Source organism: Canis lupus, chromosome 8 (genome assembly GCF_003254725.2).
Source record: "Canis lupus dingo isolate Sandy chromosome 8, ASM325472v2, whole genome shotgun sequence".
Lineage (NCBI taxonomy): Eukaryota > Metazoa > Chordata > Mammalia > Carnivora > Canidae > Canis > Canis lupus.
The window spans coordinates 58259549-58276146 of record NC_064250.1 but is presented as its reverse complement, the minus strand read 5'-3'; the positions used below and the strand labels follow the sequence as shown (position 1 = coordinate 58276146).

At 35.7% G+C, this 16598-nt stretch overlaps 1 long non-coding RNA gene across 2 annotated transcripts in view; it reads left to right on the top strand.

Annotated features, from left to right (window-relative positions):
* LOC112657291 (uncharacterized) overlaps positions 1-15131 on the top strand; it is a 125798-nt gene extending 110667 nt beyond the window's left edge. For both annotated transcript variants that reach the window (XR_004818223.2, XR_004818222.2), the window contains one exon: positions 13825-15131. This is a non-coding gene — a long non-coding RNA (uncharacterized LOC112657291). The remainder of the gene's footprint in view (positions 1-13824) is intronic.
* The last annotated feature ends 1467 nt before the right edge of the window (positions 15132-16598 follow it).

Here is a 16598-nt window from a genome sequence, read left to right as displayed (position 1 = left end):
TGATAAATATTGTATAAAGTTATTTCTATGTTTAAAAGTGATACTTCGATCTGCTATCACATATAATTTTTAAAAGAACAATATATCAGTGTAATAAAAGGTAAAATAATATTAACTAAATTTAAAATAAACTATTCAGTACTTGAATGGTGTATGGTTGGTCAGGACTATATTAGATCTATTCACAGATTCACTATGACTTCAAGGATACAGTGTTAATTATGTGGGAATGTGTCATTAGGTCCTCAAACACCAATAGGATTGTTTGCATAAATAATACAATCTTTTAAGTTTTAATGGGGTGTAATCTGTATAGAAAATAACACATATTTAATGCCTGAATGAGTTTGGACATATGCACACCTGTGAAACCATCACCGTAATCACGGTAACAGAAATATCACCTCCAAAAGTTTCCTTATGTAGCTTCTCTTATTGTGTGCTTTGTTTTTTGTTGTTTTGTTTAGTTTTTGTGTATTAAAAACAGGGAATATGAGATCTACTCTCTTACTAAATTTTTATATGTACAATATATAGAGTATTATTAACTCTCAGCACCATGTTGTATAGCAGATCTCTGGATTTTACTCATTGTGTAACTGAAATTATATACCCATTGAACAATTCATCATCTCTCTCACAATATGCCAAGATAACCAAAGATGCCTCTGTACATTTTCAAAAATTCCTAAGGGAAAAGAGAAATTCTCTTTCTTGAAAGCCAATACCTTAAACCAAGTTCACAAATGATAAACAAATGAAAAATTGGAAAAAAGCCATCTGCCATGTTCTAAACTCTCACGTATTTTATACCTCAGCTATATGAGAAATTTCTGAAAATGATTACATAGTTTACAGAAAGCAAAAATGCAACCGAAAGGTCCAAAAGAAGTACAGGAGTACCTTGTGACCTAAACTACCTGAGGAGAAGGAAAGAAATAGGGCGGCGGGATTTAGACAACCTTCACAAGATTAAATTATAATAAACAAAATACAAATCCCTTGTGGGAGGGAGAAAGGAAAAGAGAAATAAAGAGAAAGAAGAAAGAGAAAGAAAGAAGAAAGAAAGAAAAGAAAGGAAGGAAGGAAGGAAGGAAGGAAGGAAGGAAGGAAGGAAGGAAGGAAGGAAGGAGAAAAGAAAAAGAAAAAGAAAAGAAAAGAAAAGAAAAAAAAGAAAAGAAAAGAAAGCAAAGAAAATAAAAGAAAAAAGCAAAGAAAAGAAAAGAAAAGAAAAGAAAAGAAAAGAAAAGAGTGTTAAGATCCAGGAGTTGCCTGTATGATGGTTTTGTTTTATCCTGGGACATAAGAGGCAGTGACTTCCACTAAATGGAAGGAAGAGAGAGATAATAGTATACGTGAAGTCAGTTGAGAAGATATAAAATACTATTATGGCCAGTGGGAAAGATTTTATTGAAAAAAAATTAGATTTTGGGGAAATTACTTTTCCAGATACCATGCATTCTGTTTTCCTTGAGGATGCCACTTTAGTATGTACTTCAGATATTTAGACCCTTTCTAATATTTAGGATGATTGACTAAAGTCTGATGGGTGAAAATATTTTAAAATCCAGAAACGGTGCAGGGGAAAATAAGAAACTCTTGAAATGTAGATTAGGGAAAGCTTCAGAGAGGAAGTAACGTCTACCCTGGATGGTTGATTAGGCACACAAGGAGGAAAGACAATCTAGTCAGAAGGAAAGAGTAGGTTCAAAGACCAGATGATACAAAAGCATAAAATATCTTAGAAGCAAGGTTGGTCAGTATGTGTAGAGCACAGAATACTAGATTTGGGAACACAAAGGTAGTGGAAGAGTGCAGAGAGACTGCGCTTTCCTAAACAGATTTAATGTCTATAGGTATGGCTTCATGTGTGTGTTTGTATTTGTGAGTGTATAGGGTTATGTCTGTCCATCTGTCTTTTATTTACTTGTCTATGAATTGTCTGTCATTTATCTGTGATATCTTAATGACACTGTATTTTAAATAAATAACATCATCTTAGACTTTCTATTCAAGTGTACCTAAAAACAGTGGAATCTAATTATTAGGATGCAAATGACAAACTAAATGCAAGAAAAAATTTTAGTATGGAATCAGAGAACAGTAGGAAAACATTACTTTAGAAATATGGTTCCTTAAATGCTGTTTTTCAATATTTACAAAAAGCCTCTGCTTCACATTGCTTTTGTGTTCTTGAAATGTGCTGAATCCTATTAAATATGCATGTATATTGATGCATTTTATTTTCTACTGCCATTTATATGACCTCATTCATCGGAATTTATAAATTTCACAAAGGAATAATATGCCAAAACGCATAAAGTGAGCTAAATTGTATCTTTATCCAAATTGTAATTTCTTTTACCAATTAAATAATTTTATTGGATAAAATACATGGAATAATTTATAAGCCAATAAAATTATAAGAATACAAAATGTGATCAGCATAATTATATAACTTCTCTGGAATACAGTTTCTAATATTTTCTAATCCATTGAGAATTACCAGATTTTATTTCAGTTATTAATGTTTTAAATTTGTCAGTATGTTATATAAATGCTATTTAATATTTGGCTAAATCAAGAGGAATCCCATCTAAATTTCTTTCCTTGGAACTTATTACTGCAGACCACCAAGCTCTAGAGAAATACATGATGTGGGGCTAAACCTTCCTCAGAAGTACTGACCCATTTAGCATGAATAGTATCATGAAAATGGACTTACTTCTAATTACAAGTAAAAGGTTGAAATGAGAGCATCTTTCACCCATCCAATTAAGCTCCAGGAAAAAAAAAAAAAAAAGTAAAACCTTTCTCTTAAATACTATGTGTAAAAACTCTTAACTGCTTTTGCTTAATTTCATGGGTTAAATGGACTTTTGAATTTTTTTTTTTTTTTTTTTTAATCAAAGATTGTGAATTGTCCTAGGAGTTTGCCATGGGCACTGGTAAGAAAGCCCACTAACGGCTCAGGTTGTAGCTGCAGGTTTGTCCCTGTCATATTTAAATACTAAATCATTTTTACTACTCTGCCTTAATTTTGTCATTTATAAAAGAATGGGCTAAAACAGATAGGTGGGTTTCCATGAGACAGCCACAGGACTTTACGATTCACTGTACTTAAGGTTGAGTTTGGGGGAAACTTCACTCTGATTCAATTAACGATGTTCTTTGTATGTTTCCTCTACTGTTCCATAGTTTGATTTGTTTGTTTGTTTGTTTTTTGAGAAAAAATCTTCACCACCAAAAAAGTTAGAAAAAGCTGAGTGGAAAATAGGCTTTATGCAGGGGGTGGGATGAGAGGGCGTGGTCCGTGCTCCAAACCATTAGAACTTCTGGATTCTAGAGCTTATCTTATCCTGTTCCAACTCTCATCATTAGAGCTGACCTAGAGTGGTCCTCTGACCAGATCTGTCCCCTGTGGAAACACAGGCAACAGGAAGAATTTGGTTATAACTTCATATGCTGGGTCTAGTAGAGAAAGTATTCAACACAAAGCAATGGGGAAGCCAATCATGCACAATAAGGTAGAACCCAAAACAAGCTACATTTGAAGATCCAGGTGGCTAGAGTCAGAAGATCCCAGTACCTAATACACTCATTCAAGACCTAATGTCTATAAAAAAGAGGGCTTTCTATAGCCCTAAAAGAACTAGATGCGTACATATAGATGGGAACACATGTGTTTGGAAAAAATATTTTAGTTTCCTATAAAATCTTGTGTTATCTTCTTAATATAGTGATAGAAAAAATTATAAAAGGACAATGCATTTATCAGTAAAATTAGTTACTCTTTCTACCTCCTGTGAAATGAAGCATCATTTACATCATAAGGAATTCAACATCAGGACCATGGATTTTCTATATGAATCTATGATGTGACCTATGTGTTTTCAGCTAATTGGAGAACTTAAGTTCCCTGAGTGTAAAGCTCAAGGAGACTTTTTGTGAGTGACCACAAAACACTGATTCTGATGGGGTTCAGGACCCATACCCTAAAATAGGTTACTTTGGAATATTAACTATTTCAAGCTGAAGGAGTTTGAGAAATGGCAGGTGCAGGAAGAATTTGGAAAATTTTCTAAACCTCCCCCTGAAGCAGGTCATAAAAGCATCATGTGAGAGGCACCCTCCCGAGACGCAGAAGAGAGGGGCATCCCTCTCTTCAAAGACAAAGGCAAGCAGGCAGGAATCTGAAGTAACAGACTTGCTAAATTCATACTCTGTCCTCTCACATCTTTACACTTTTCATGAAACCTCGCATAAAAACGCTCGGGTTTAACCATTTCTTTAGGTCCGCATTTCCTTACGTATGCTGTCAGGTCATGTAAAACTTGCATTAATAGATATATATGCTTGCCCCTTATTATTCACTTTTTTATATATGAGGATTTCAGGCAATCATTTTGGAGGGTAGAGGAAAAAAGGTATTTTTTTTTACCTCCTCACTTGTATGCTTTGCCACACCCATTAACACTACTTATCAAAATACTTTGTAATTACTTTTCTTCCATAGTCAATCAAGACTTAAATGACAACACCCAATCCTTTAAAATCAGCAAATTGGGAGCACCTGGGTGGCTCAGTCAATGAAGCACCTGTCTTCAGCTCAGGTCCTGATCCTGGGGTCCTGGGGTCCTGGGATCCAGCCCTGGGTCAGGCACCCTACTCAGCTACTCAGCGAGGAGTCTGCTTTTCCCTTTCCCTCTGACCATCCCCCCCTGCTCGTGCTCTCACTCACTCTCCCTGTCTCTTTCCAAAGAATAAATAAGCAAAAATATTTAAAAACACTTAAAAAAATAAAATCAACAAATCGAATATGCAAGCATGAATAATTATTTCTTATAACCATTCCTAATAAATAATATTAGATTAGGAGGAGAATGAGAAGCAAAGTGATCAGTGCCAGTTAACTGGAAAAGGTAAACTAATAAAGTAATTCATTAGCAATATGCAGCTGATTCCCACAGAAAGAAGAGACCTGGAGAAAAGTCTTATGATAAAGGTCTCTTAAGTCAGATATACTTGACTTCTAGCCTGCCAGCTTTTACATAATCAGCTGAACATCTTGTTTCTCAGTGTGCCTGGCTGTCAGGAAGCCAAAAACGTAAAACAATTTTTAGAAGAGGTTCAGAACAGAAAGATGCTAGGCAAGCTGTCATTACCACCTCTTTAGGGAAAATAATGTGTGCGTGCGACATACATGCGTACACATGCATTCTTGATATTGCTCACTGGGTGCTTTTACCATGTGTGTCTGGCTGAGGAAGAGCTTCAGCCCCAGGACATTTGAAATGTTCCTGTTTGCAAACATCCTTAGACTCCCAGATTTTGCACTGGAAAGGAAATTAGCAATTGTAAGCTTTCATGATAGGGTTCTCATTTTGTCTTCTTTTAAATTACCAATATCTTCAAATTAACAATGGGTTATTCTAGTCAGTAATGTAAAATCGCCTTGTAGGTGTAGACAAAAGTTTAGTTTGTTTTGTTAAGCATTTTTTAGAATAATTAATGAGGATTATAGAAATTCATTGAATACAAATTAATGTATAAACTCTTGTTGCTGTTACTTAATGTCACGTTTCCCAATATTATAGCAATCTTCACATTGTCTATTAAGAAACATTTCCTCTGGTGTGCCCAGCTGGCTCAGTTGGTTAAGCATCTGCCTTTGGCTCAGGTCGTGATCCCAGGATCCTGGGATTGAGCCCCTCATCAGTTTCCCTGCTCAGTGGGGAGTGTGCCTATCTATTTCCCTCTGCCCCTTGATCATGCTTTCTCTCTCTCAAATAAATAAATAGAATCCTTTGAAAAAAAAAAAAAGAATAAAAAGAAACATTTCTCCCATGACAGACCTCAATACAATGAAGGCAGAACTGTGTCATTTATATTTACTGGTTTAGTTATAGCATCCAGCATAACACCAGAGTAGAGAAAAAAAAATTAAGTGAAGGATTAATTGTATGACATCAAAAAGATATAGGGATAGTGCACAAGTCAACTACATGAGGTACAAAAGTGAAACACAAAGTTCATAATTCTGTGTGTGAAGCCAACAATTCCTAAGAAGGAGAAGGAAATCAATGAGATTTCATAATTCAGGGACCATCCTCCATGACTTTTGACATTTTTTGAATCATATTGACTCTTTCAAAAATATTGTGTTTTAGCTGATATAGACGTACAAGGTGCCTCTACCTTCTCTCCCACCTGCCAGGATAGGATCCACAAACACTTGGTACACAGGAGGAGCTCAAGAAATATTTGTTGAAAGGATGAATATGCGCTCAGTTAATTTTTATTTAACAAGTCTTTGATATTATAATTTAAAATAAGAAATATATATTTATTTTGCATCTTTTCCTGTCCTAAAACCCCTGATTCCTAAATGATGAGAGCAACAAGGGTGTCTTTTGTTATGTTAATGAGGCAATGTTACACAGGCTCCTAAGGATGGTTGCCAGGGGAACCAACCCTGTGACTAGGGAGTTGAAATTTTGGTCCCATTCTTTGGCCTCAGGGAAGAGAGGGGTTAGGGGATGAAACCATCACCAGTGGCAAGGACTTAATCAATTATGACAATGTAGTGAAGCTTCCATAAAAACCCAAAAGGGCAGGGTTGACGGAGCTTCTAGGTTGGTGAATATGTGGAGATTCAGGGAGAGCACAACTATCAAAAAGTAAAAATAAGTGCAATAAATTAAAACACATAGAAGTAATATATTCTAAATGAAGTATTCCACAGATGAAGTATTATAGTCCACAAAATATATGTGCAAAACTTGAGACAACTAAACAAAAAAAGACAAGGGAAATATAAATATCTAATATATTAAAAATACACAGACTCATAAGTATATTTTAAAAGTGTGAATTTCTATTTTAAATCTCTTAAATTTTAAAAGCGCAGAAATAATAATAATCAAAGCATATGGCATATTATTATAAGCAATTAAAATGGCATAGATGATATCTATAGGAAACTTAAGATGTCCATCCCATTTATATAGAAATCCTACTCTAGTGAATCTAGTTAAGGAACATAATTTAGAATACAGAAAAGTTTGACTTACAGATAAATTTATTTTCATCGTAATTATAATTGCAGAAATGTACTGGAGTAGGATAATTGCCAAATTACAGTACCTTATCCATACAATGAAATATTAGATGGTTATTGCAATTATAAGAATTTTAAAATGTACAGACTAAAAAAAAATTCAACTGGAGAAAAAAAACTATAAAGCATTTTACACACTGCAATCCTACTAAAAATAAATATCCAGAAGAAATACATAGAATGGAAGTTGGTTAACTGAGGTGAGTGGTATAAGAATAGTTTTTCCTTTGTTAATTTCAATATACCTGAATTTAGCAAATTGCCATGGTATTTTTTTATTAGAGGACATGTAATTTACCTAATTTTTTAAAAGATTATATTTTTAAGTAATCTCTACACCCAACATGTGGCTAGAAGTCATGACCCTGAGATCAAGAGTCATAAGCTCTACCAACTGAGCCAGCCATTTCCCCCTAATTTACCTGATTTTCTTTTTTTTTAAGATTTTATTTTATTCATGAGAGACATAGAGAGAGAGAGAGAGGCAGAGGGAGAAGCAGGCTCCATGCAGGGAGCCCGACATGGGACTCTGTCCTGGGACTCCAGGATCATGGCCTGGGCCGAAGGCAGGCGCTAAACCACTGAGCCACCCAGGGATCCCCAATTTACCAGATTTTCAAGTGGAGCTATAAACTAAGAATAATATTTCAGATGCAGTTTTTGCAGCTTGAGATAGAGGGGTTATTATCTTCCAATCTTGTTTACAATTCTCATCGTAGTCTAAAAATAGGTTAGCTTATTTCAGAATTACATGATCTTCTTTTATACTTGAAGTAAATTGAAAATAGTTTTGCCCTCTTGTTTTTACCTCTACATTTGCTTTATTTGTTGTCAATTTGAGTTGTAAGATATTATATTTAATCATAAGTTGTTCACTAACTTTCTACTACATTATTTCTAATACTTTGTTATAGATGATATAGAATTATATGAAATATTTTTTCAGGAAGTTTGAAATCCATCTGAGAATGTTCTGGGAATTTGAGTACAGTGTAGAGAACCATCAGAAAAAGAGCTATCTACAAAATTGTAGGGAACTTAAAAAAATATTGGGATGTGAAAAATAGAGGTTCTCTATCTATTTCCCCATTCCATGTTAGGATGTAGTCTCTAATGCTCTTTCCAGAAAGAATAAGTAATTTTAAGGTTTCCACTATAATAGGAAGCAATCCATCTCATTGTTGGAACTTTTTAAAAATTATAAAGCTTATTCTTACATCACTGGCATATCCCCATGTATCCCAGTATTCTTCCTTTCTGAAATAAACATTTAAAAAATAATAAAAGAAAGAGTAGGGATTTTAGACATTATCTCTCATTGCATCTATCATTTTGTTTTACATTTCAGAGGTTCCACATGACATCTTAAATTTTTTTCACTTTGTCCTGTCTTACTTTCCTTCTCAGCCAGCTTCTCCAGACCCTTCTGTTGTCTCAAGAACTACAACTGCTCCCCTCTTTCTTCAGTGTTTCACTCTCCATTTGGCCACAGCTTCTCTCCCTTGATACCCCATGTTCCCCTAACACAATACTTTTGCAGGCACCTCATTAAGAGAAGGATTTAAGATAATAGAGGAAAACCACATTCCAGTAAAGAGCAGGAAGCAATTTAAATTGAATGTTAGTCTACCTCTCTCTTAAAATTCTCTGGCTATCCTGCTGTGACAAATTTTTTATTGTCCACTTTTCTCTATAATCTCATACACATGCTTTTCTGTGGGAACAATTTTCACCTACTCTGTGCCCAGAAGTTTTCACCATCTCTCTTCTTTCTTCAGGTCCAAACTATTTTCCATGATCTGCCCCCAGAAAACAATACAAGGATGTCTTCTATAATGTTCTTGACAGACAGCTTCCTTCCTCAAACACCAGCAGTTTCTATAAGCAGAAATCTACCCTACCTCATTCCACAGTAAATGCCCTTATAACACTTGTTTTCTTTCTGGTGAGAATTACAGTGAAATCAAACATGCTCTCCTGTAAACTTCCCTACGATGTGAGCTGCACGTTCTGGAAAAATAGGGACTGTATTGCCACTTATTCTACTTAAGACATATCTGATTGTCTGATGAAATTTCTCTCCCATCCATAGGCCTTGGTTTTTCTTTCTCCAAACTAAATACTCCTAGAATGTCAAAGTCTCCTATTTTTCAGCATCCTTTTCATTTTTCCCTGGATGCTCCACAGTTATGACTTGATTAGATTCCAATAAATAGAAATAAAAGCAATAGTCACATAACTTCTTGGAAATGCAGATAATAGTGGAACTAGGTCTATAATTAAGTTGTATTTAGCATTTCATTCAAATGGAACCAGTGTAAGTGACAGCTCTTTCATGTGGTTATATGAACACAATGAGTAGTACTGAGAGATTTAACAAATGAGCCTAGAGGACACTAGTTACCTTTGAATTTCAGATAACAAATGATCCTTTGGTTTAAGTAAGTCCATGCCTATGATTTATCTTGGAACTATATACAAGAGACAATCAGTGAAGTAAATACGTAGCCCCTCTGGGTAAGCCACTATAGACAGCGCATTATGGGTCTATGTGATGGAGAGAACTTTAATCAGTGATTCCTTACAAAAGAGGAATCAAAGTGTCATGTGATGTTAGAGGTTTTAGAAAACCTAATTAATTCCTTCTCCACCATTTTATTTTAAAACAGAGTCAAGCAACTAAATTGGGATCAAACCAGAACTTCAAAAACACAATTTATGCAATTGCCAAATGGAGCTTACCTCTGAACTGAAATTATCTGGACCTTCAAAGTGGAGTCATATGGGTCAAAAAGCTTTATAAGACAAAAACAAAAGCAAAAACCTTCAACTCAGAACAAATCAGTTTAAACAAGAACAATGTATTGAAAAGCATAGAGAGAGGCTTTGGCTGTGGCTAGATTGAACTCCATTTTGGATTATCCCTAGAGCTCTTTAATTTTTTTTTTTTTTTTCAAAATTTGTGCCTGTGGTAGAAAAAAAATGACCAGCAGAAACTTCTTGCTTATATTCTCTTCTTTTAGCAAGTTCAAAGGAATAAGGGCTTCTTTCTAATGTTCCTGGAAAATTCCAAGATTTAACCTTATAGGAATGACACAGGTCCATTACTTCCTCATGCCTAGTTACTATAGCTACAGGATGTGATAAATTGATGACCGGCTAAGTCTAGCCCTGGAACAAGGTGGGAAATGACCCTACAGAGTTCATGGAATGTGACTGAAGGAGAGGTGGCCTCCAAAGATAAATCAAGAGTCAGGATCACAGATTCTGCGTAAAAAAAATACCCAGATGTTCACTATTAGGGGCAAAATTTAGCTACCCACCCAGTATGCGTGATTGCTTGAGGCTATGTGGCATGGGGAAAATACAAGCTCCACTGCTTTGTATCATGTGTCGTGCAGCCTAGAAACACCTATTTCTTCCTTGTTTGCAGCAAATCCAAGTGAGAGAACTGCTTTTCAGTGATTAGTGGAATCCTTGCAAAATTGATCCTAGTAGAGCTTTGAAGAGAGGCACCTAGGTGGCTCAGTCAGTTGAGTGTCTGTCTCCAGCTCAGGTCATGATCCCAGGGTCTTAGGGCTGAGCCTTATGTTGGGCTCCCTGCTCGACAGGGAGTCTGCTTCTCCTTCTCTCTCTGCTCATCTCTCTGCTCATGCTCTCTTTCTCACTCACTCTCTCTCAAATAAATAAATAGATAAAATCTTTTAAAAAGAGAGAGAATGAGAAAGAGAGATTTGAAGAAGGCATGTATAAGAGGTTCAAATAAACCATCTCAAAAGTCAGATGAGGGAGTATCTTTCCCAAGAGAAGGACTCAGTTGGGATTGGAGAGGGTAGAGGTTTCCTCCATTATTGTGTTCATTCACAGAAAAATTAAGAGTATCAGTTAAACAGATATAAATATTGCTTCCTTAAGCTATATTTTAACCTAGGTAGAGTAAGAGAAAAATCAGACTCTAAACACAGGTCTGAGCCACAGCCTCAGCAAACCCAGATGAAGGCCATGGGGAAAAGAATATCCAAGAGCTACAATAGGAAGCATGGAGTTACGTCTGGCTTGACTAAGAGGTTAAATGTAGCCAGGAGCAGCTTAAAGACAGCGCTGGGACAGATCAAGTGACAGAGACCACAGGCATGAAGTGATTTGTTTTATATTAAAAACCAGATGTTTAATTACTTGACATTTCCAATCATTTACTTAATTTGAATCTCTCATTAGCCTCTTAAGGTGAGTGATGGAGGCTAAAAATCCATCCCTTTAAAACAAATGACTGAAATCCTCCCGGGGAGCTAGAATTAAGATCAGAATTGATTGGGGTTGATTCCCTACTTTACAAAATACGGTGGTTTTCACAGAGTTTGGGGGCCAGTACTTAAAGACAAATTTTAACCATGGATCACATTTAAAATAGTGAAGGCATAGATTGGATAGTATCCCCATTCCCTCCACACAGTCTCATCCTTTGAGGTTTACAAGTGTAATTGATTAACAATATTGATGGAATTTGTACTGTTCTCCTTAAATATAAAACACCATCTTTTTTGTACATAAGATTTTTATCCCATCTTGTTTCAAAATGATCAGTAAGAGTTGATACAAAAAGAAAAACAAAAACAAAAAAAGGAGCAAATATGTCTTGAAATCAATAACACAGAATGAGAGGGGATGGGGAGTTTTCCAGAAACAACTACTGTAGGGTTTAGACATGTAATAAAAGGAAACAGACTATGATATCTCACTGTACAATCTCTACGGTGCTCTCCTGGACATGTCATCATTTCTCTGAAACTCTATTTCCTCATCAGCATATTGAAAATAATGATATCATCTCACTAATCGTGTTTTTATGAGGATGGAGGGAATGTATGCAAAATCTAATTATAAACCGTAATGCACCGATGATCATTAGAAATCAGCAGAATTTCAATCTTCAAACTATTTGCATATGAAAATCCAACTAATTTTCTTTATTTGCTCCATTATAAGAATTGATTTAAACCATCCTCGAGTGGAGAGATGGTTTTGTCAGGTTGAATGGAAAATTCATTCTTCCCCTCAGGAATGGGTGTCTCTCAGTCATGTTCCTAAAGACTGAGTTCCCTCTGAATTCAAGGACCGGAGAGGCAGATGTTCTGTTGCTAATAATTTCTGGTCTAATTTTCACAGGAAATTTAGGTTCTCGTTGAACAGCCATGAGGGCCAATTAAGAAAAGATGGGAAAAGGGCCTGTGGGAATAAAGAGATATGTACATTATGCTAGAGATGCTTGGAAGGCAGGAAGAAGGATTGGGAAATTTGCAGTGATGGGGAGCCTCAGCTAGGAAATTGTTGGAGATGACAGCTATCCATGAGGTGCCAGTAAAAGTCTAGAGAAGAGCAAATCCATTGTGAGGGTACGTGGTTGCATTCTGAGAATGTCTGCTGTCTCAGAACGTTCACCAACTGACTGGGCTGTTTGTATATCACTGGAAAATTATCATCTGACTAAGAACCTGGGCCAGTCAACCATCCAATCTTTATGTGAGAAGGGATGTCTAGATGTCCAGCTTCTTGCTGTCCAGCTGCTAAGCAGGAACCATGTGGTGTAGGCCATGACATGTCATATTTCCTGCTTACCCCATGGAGATGCCTTCCTGCAGTGCTCTGGAATGACTATTAAGTCACCACTCCCTTTGCCCTGAAGTCTAGCTGAGTTTGGTGAGGGACATAAGCCTCTCTGTTACAGTAATAATTATTTTTATCATTAATTATTAAAGTTGAGATAGGAAGTTTTATCAGAATGTCTGAGCTAAGGAGAATAACTGCAGGCAAGCTGAAACTTCAGTGAGGAGCTTCCTGACAAGAAGGAAACAACAGGTCTTCTCTATAATAACACTTATATAATGAGAGGTGCTTTTTCCTAGTGCTACTTCTGTGTAGGTCTACGTATTAGAGAGATTGAGTAGCATAATGAACAATTTCTGAAGGAACAGTTTCAGAAAAGGTGCAGAATATTGTAAATGTGACATATTTTAAAATCTCTATTCTTGGCATAAACCTAAGAGCATAATCAGAAAATTGTAGGTATAGGAAAGTATTTTGAAAGGAGCCAGAAAAAAAAAATGACAGCAAGGTATTAACATATCTGATTTTTCAAGAAAGTTCCTTTTTAAGCCAGAATCTTTATTTTCATGAGTAAAATGAGCTAATATATAACATGTAATATATAATAAAATGCACACACACTTACAGTATATAGATAATGAATATAGATAGTGTGTGTGTGTGTGTATGTGTGTGTACAAAAAAAGAGAAAGTCCTTCCTGCTCTGTTATTCAGTACAAGATTTGCCAATGTATCAGACATTCTTAAAGCCCCAAAGATATTGAGCGCCAGCAAACATGAAAATACCTTTTCACAGCTGAGGCTTTAAGCAAGCAACAGCCAGTTTATAGGTACTTTGGGGACTTTCTAAGGCAAATTTGTTCTTCATGAAACACTGGATACTGACATTTGAAATAAAGTGACGTTTCTTCGGATTTCTGGCATCAACTAAGTATACACTGAGTTGAGTCTGGGTTTCCATAGCTTTCATCACATTGCATTTGGTAGAGAAACTGGGAACTACAGAAAATTCACTTAAAGAAAAAGAAACCAGACAATTAGGGAATACTCATATACCTAAGAGGAGTTTCATTTTCTCTTTCCTTCTCTCCACCCCATAGTTGGATTCCAGCTGCTATTACAGATAGAAAAACACCACCCGTGGAAACAGAATAAAAAATGACGGCCAAGCATCCGAGAGTGCCCACCCCTTTTGCTCTTGCAGGAAATTGATCATGATTACATGCATCTGATCTTAATGGATAGTCCCTGCTCTGAGCCCCAAGGAGAACAGCCAAAGAGGAGAGGAAAAAGCAACTCAAGATCCCTGCCAAAATGCCAAAATGCCCTGAGGAAGAAATTGCTTCCTTGAGTTAAATCTGCAGATGATTTTAGCCTTGTGTTTATGTGCAAACAATAAGTCAATAGTATTAATATCTAATTCCATTTATGCCCCCAGATACTGGTGGTATTCTACCCAAAGTAAGTTACCAAGTTTTCATTTCACATCCTTAGAAAATTAGCATTCTGTTAGAAACATTCAAATAATCACAAAAAGACAATTCAGAATTTGTCAAATATTCACAGATAAAAACAAAGAATACATGCAAATATGATCATGAAATCAGTGAGGTGACATAAACTCATCAACTAACCCAAGAAATGTTAGATGTCTTGAAAATATTTGCTCCCAAGCTAGGGTTATATTTATCAAATTAACTGGACATCATTCTCCCCAAAAAGATGGCTGCTTCCAGAAGAAGGAGGATATTTATCATGAATTCTTTCCTCTAGGAACTAGAATAGATTTGACATTTTAAAAATATATCTCTGGTTTTCATTTTGGCCACCTCAGGATTTGAGCAACCATGTCCATGTTATATGTTACCTCACGATCCCCCACTCTGGATGATGTAAGTAGGGCTACATAAGTTTTATTAACTTAACATAAAGATCCAGTTTGAACCATTTTGCCATGAAACATCCATTTAAAAAAAATAAATAACAAATAAATATTATAACAAACAAATAATATATTTTGCTAAGGATTTAATTAGAATGAATAGGTATGATGGAAAAAAAAAAGAGTCTCTGGTTATTGTCTAGATAGAAAAATTTCCCTCAAAGTTATTTTTTCTCCCTGAATATTCCAGCAATAGGGATTTGGACTCCTCTGATTCTCCCAGAAGTGTACAGGGAAACTGAAGTAGAAAATCAGAGGGCGGATTTAAGATATAATGGGTCACAAATGTTCTGGTGGCAGCTGGGGCCTAGAAAGGAACATGACCATTGAGAGACTCCCTGCTGTGAAAAATGTATCAAGGTTTTCCAGGTGTTATAATATTTGACGTTCATCTTTAAGTTGTGGGCTGTTCATGTTCTAATCTCCATTGTCTCCAAATGTTCATTAAACCTCTTTTACAAATTATTGACTTGAGTTCCTGGAGCTTTGTGGGATATGGGAGGGAGACAAGAATATTTTAGCTACAACTGCAACATTGGAAGTGACTGAGAAGGCAGGTACCACTCTATATGCATTGCATTTATTTGACATGGATGTATATTATTATTACATACAGACATTAAAATGGGGGCAACATAGAATAACAACAGGCAAGGACACACTGGAGGGTAAATATGCAGGCATTAAACTAGAAAGATAATTCCCAGCCTGACAATCTCTCCTAAATCATGAAGAACCCTTTTGATAACATTCTCTGGAAAATCTGACCCCCTCCTGTATACTTTCTTAAACTTGAAACATGAAGAGTTGTATCTTTCAAATCACTGGTTCAAATTTAGGCCAGGCTACTAAAAGCATGCTTTGATAGAGATCCTATTTTCTGATTAGGTCTTGGTGAAAGATTGTACATATTCCATCACCAATTCATCATATAACCCCCTTTTTCAAGAGTTTTTTAAAAAAATCTAATAAGCAGTTAGTACACTTGGTAACTCTAGGGTTTTCCAGAGCAAAGAGTTCCACTTTGTAAATTCAGATGAATATAGGACAAGATAATGTTAACAGAGTGATGTATAGTTTTGTTGATATATAGATGATATTTATATATTCGGCTCTTCAGTAATGTTCATTTTGAAAGCATTCTTATTCTGTTTCCCTGTATTCTCTGATATCATTAACTAAAAATGTGAAGATCATATCAATATAAATAAAGACAATTTCTTCTCGCCAGATCAAAACTTCCAATTAAGATTTAAGAAATTTGTGGAAGGAAGGCTGATAGATTAACCGTGTTTCAATATTTCAAATAGAATACTGCATTTCCAATAGGAAAGTAAGAAATATGGAAATTCGGTCAATATAATATGGACTTTCATACAATAATTCTTTGAATTTTGGTTTTAGAAAAAAAAAGCCTAATGTTAAGAACCACCAACAATGTATCATATTTAAATAGATATGTGCTATATTTGTCAATTCCACAAATAACTTTCCTTAAACTATAGTGACTAATTGTTATATGAACATACGTATAAAAGTAATCTTCTCAGGGACGCCTGAGTGGCCCAGCAGTTGAGCAACTGCCTTTGGCTCAAGGCATGATCCTGGAGTTCTGGGATAGAGTCCCACATCAGGCTCCCTGCATGGAGCCTGCTTCTCTCTGTGCCTAAATCTCTGCCTCTCTCCTTCTGTGTCTCTTACGAATAAATAAATAAAAACTTTTTTTTAAAAAAGTAATATTCACAACATTTTGTCACGGACTTTTTTGCAAAATTTTGCATCATATGGTCATTAGGCAAAAACATAACTCATAGGCAAAGTTCACAGCAATTCTGTTGTCTCAACCCCTAAAGTCAATGATCTAAAAATCTTGTTCACAGTATTATTTTAACCCTTCTAGCCACAGTTGGACAGACTTAAAACAAACTTCCC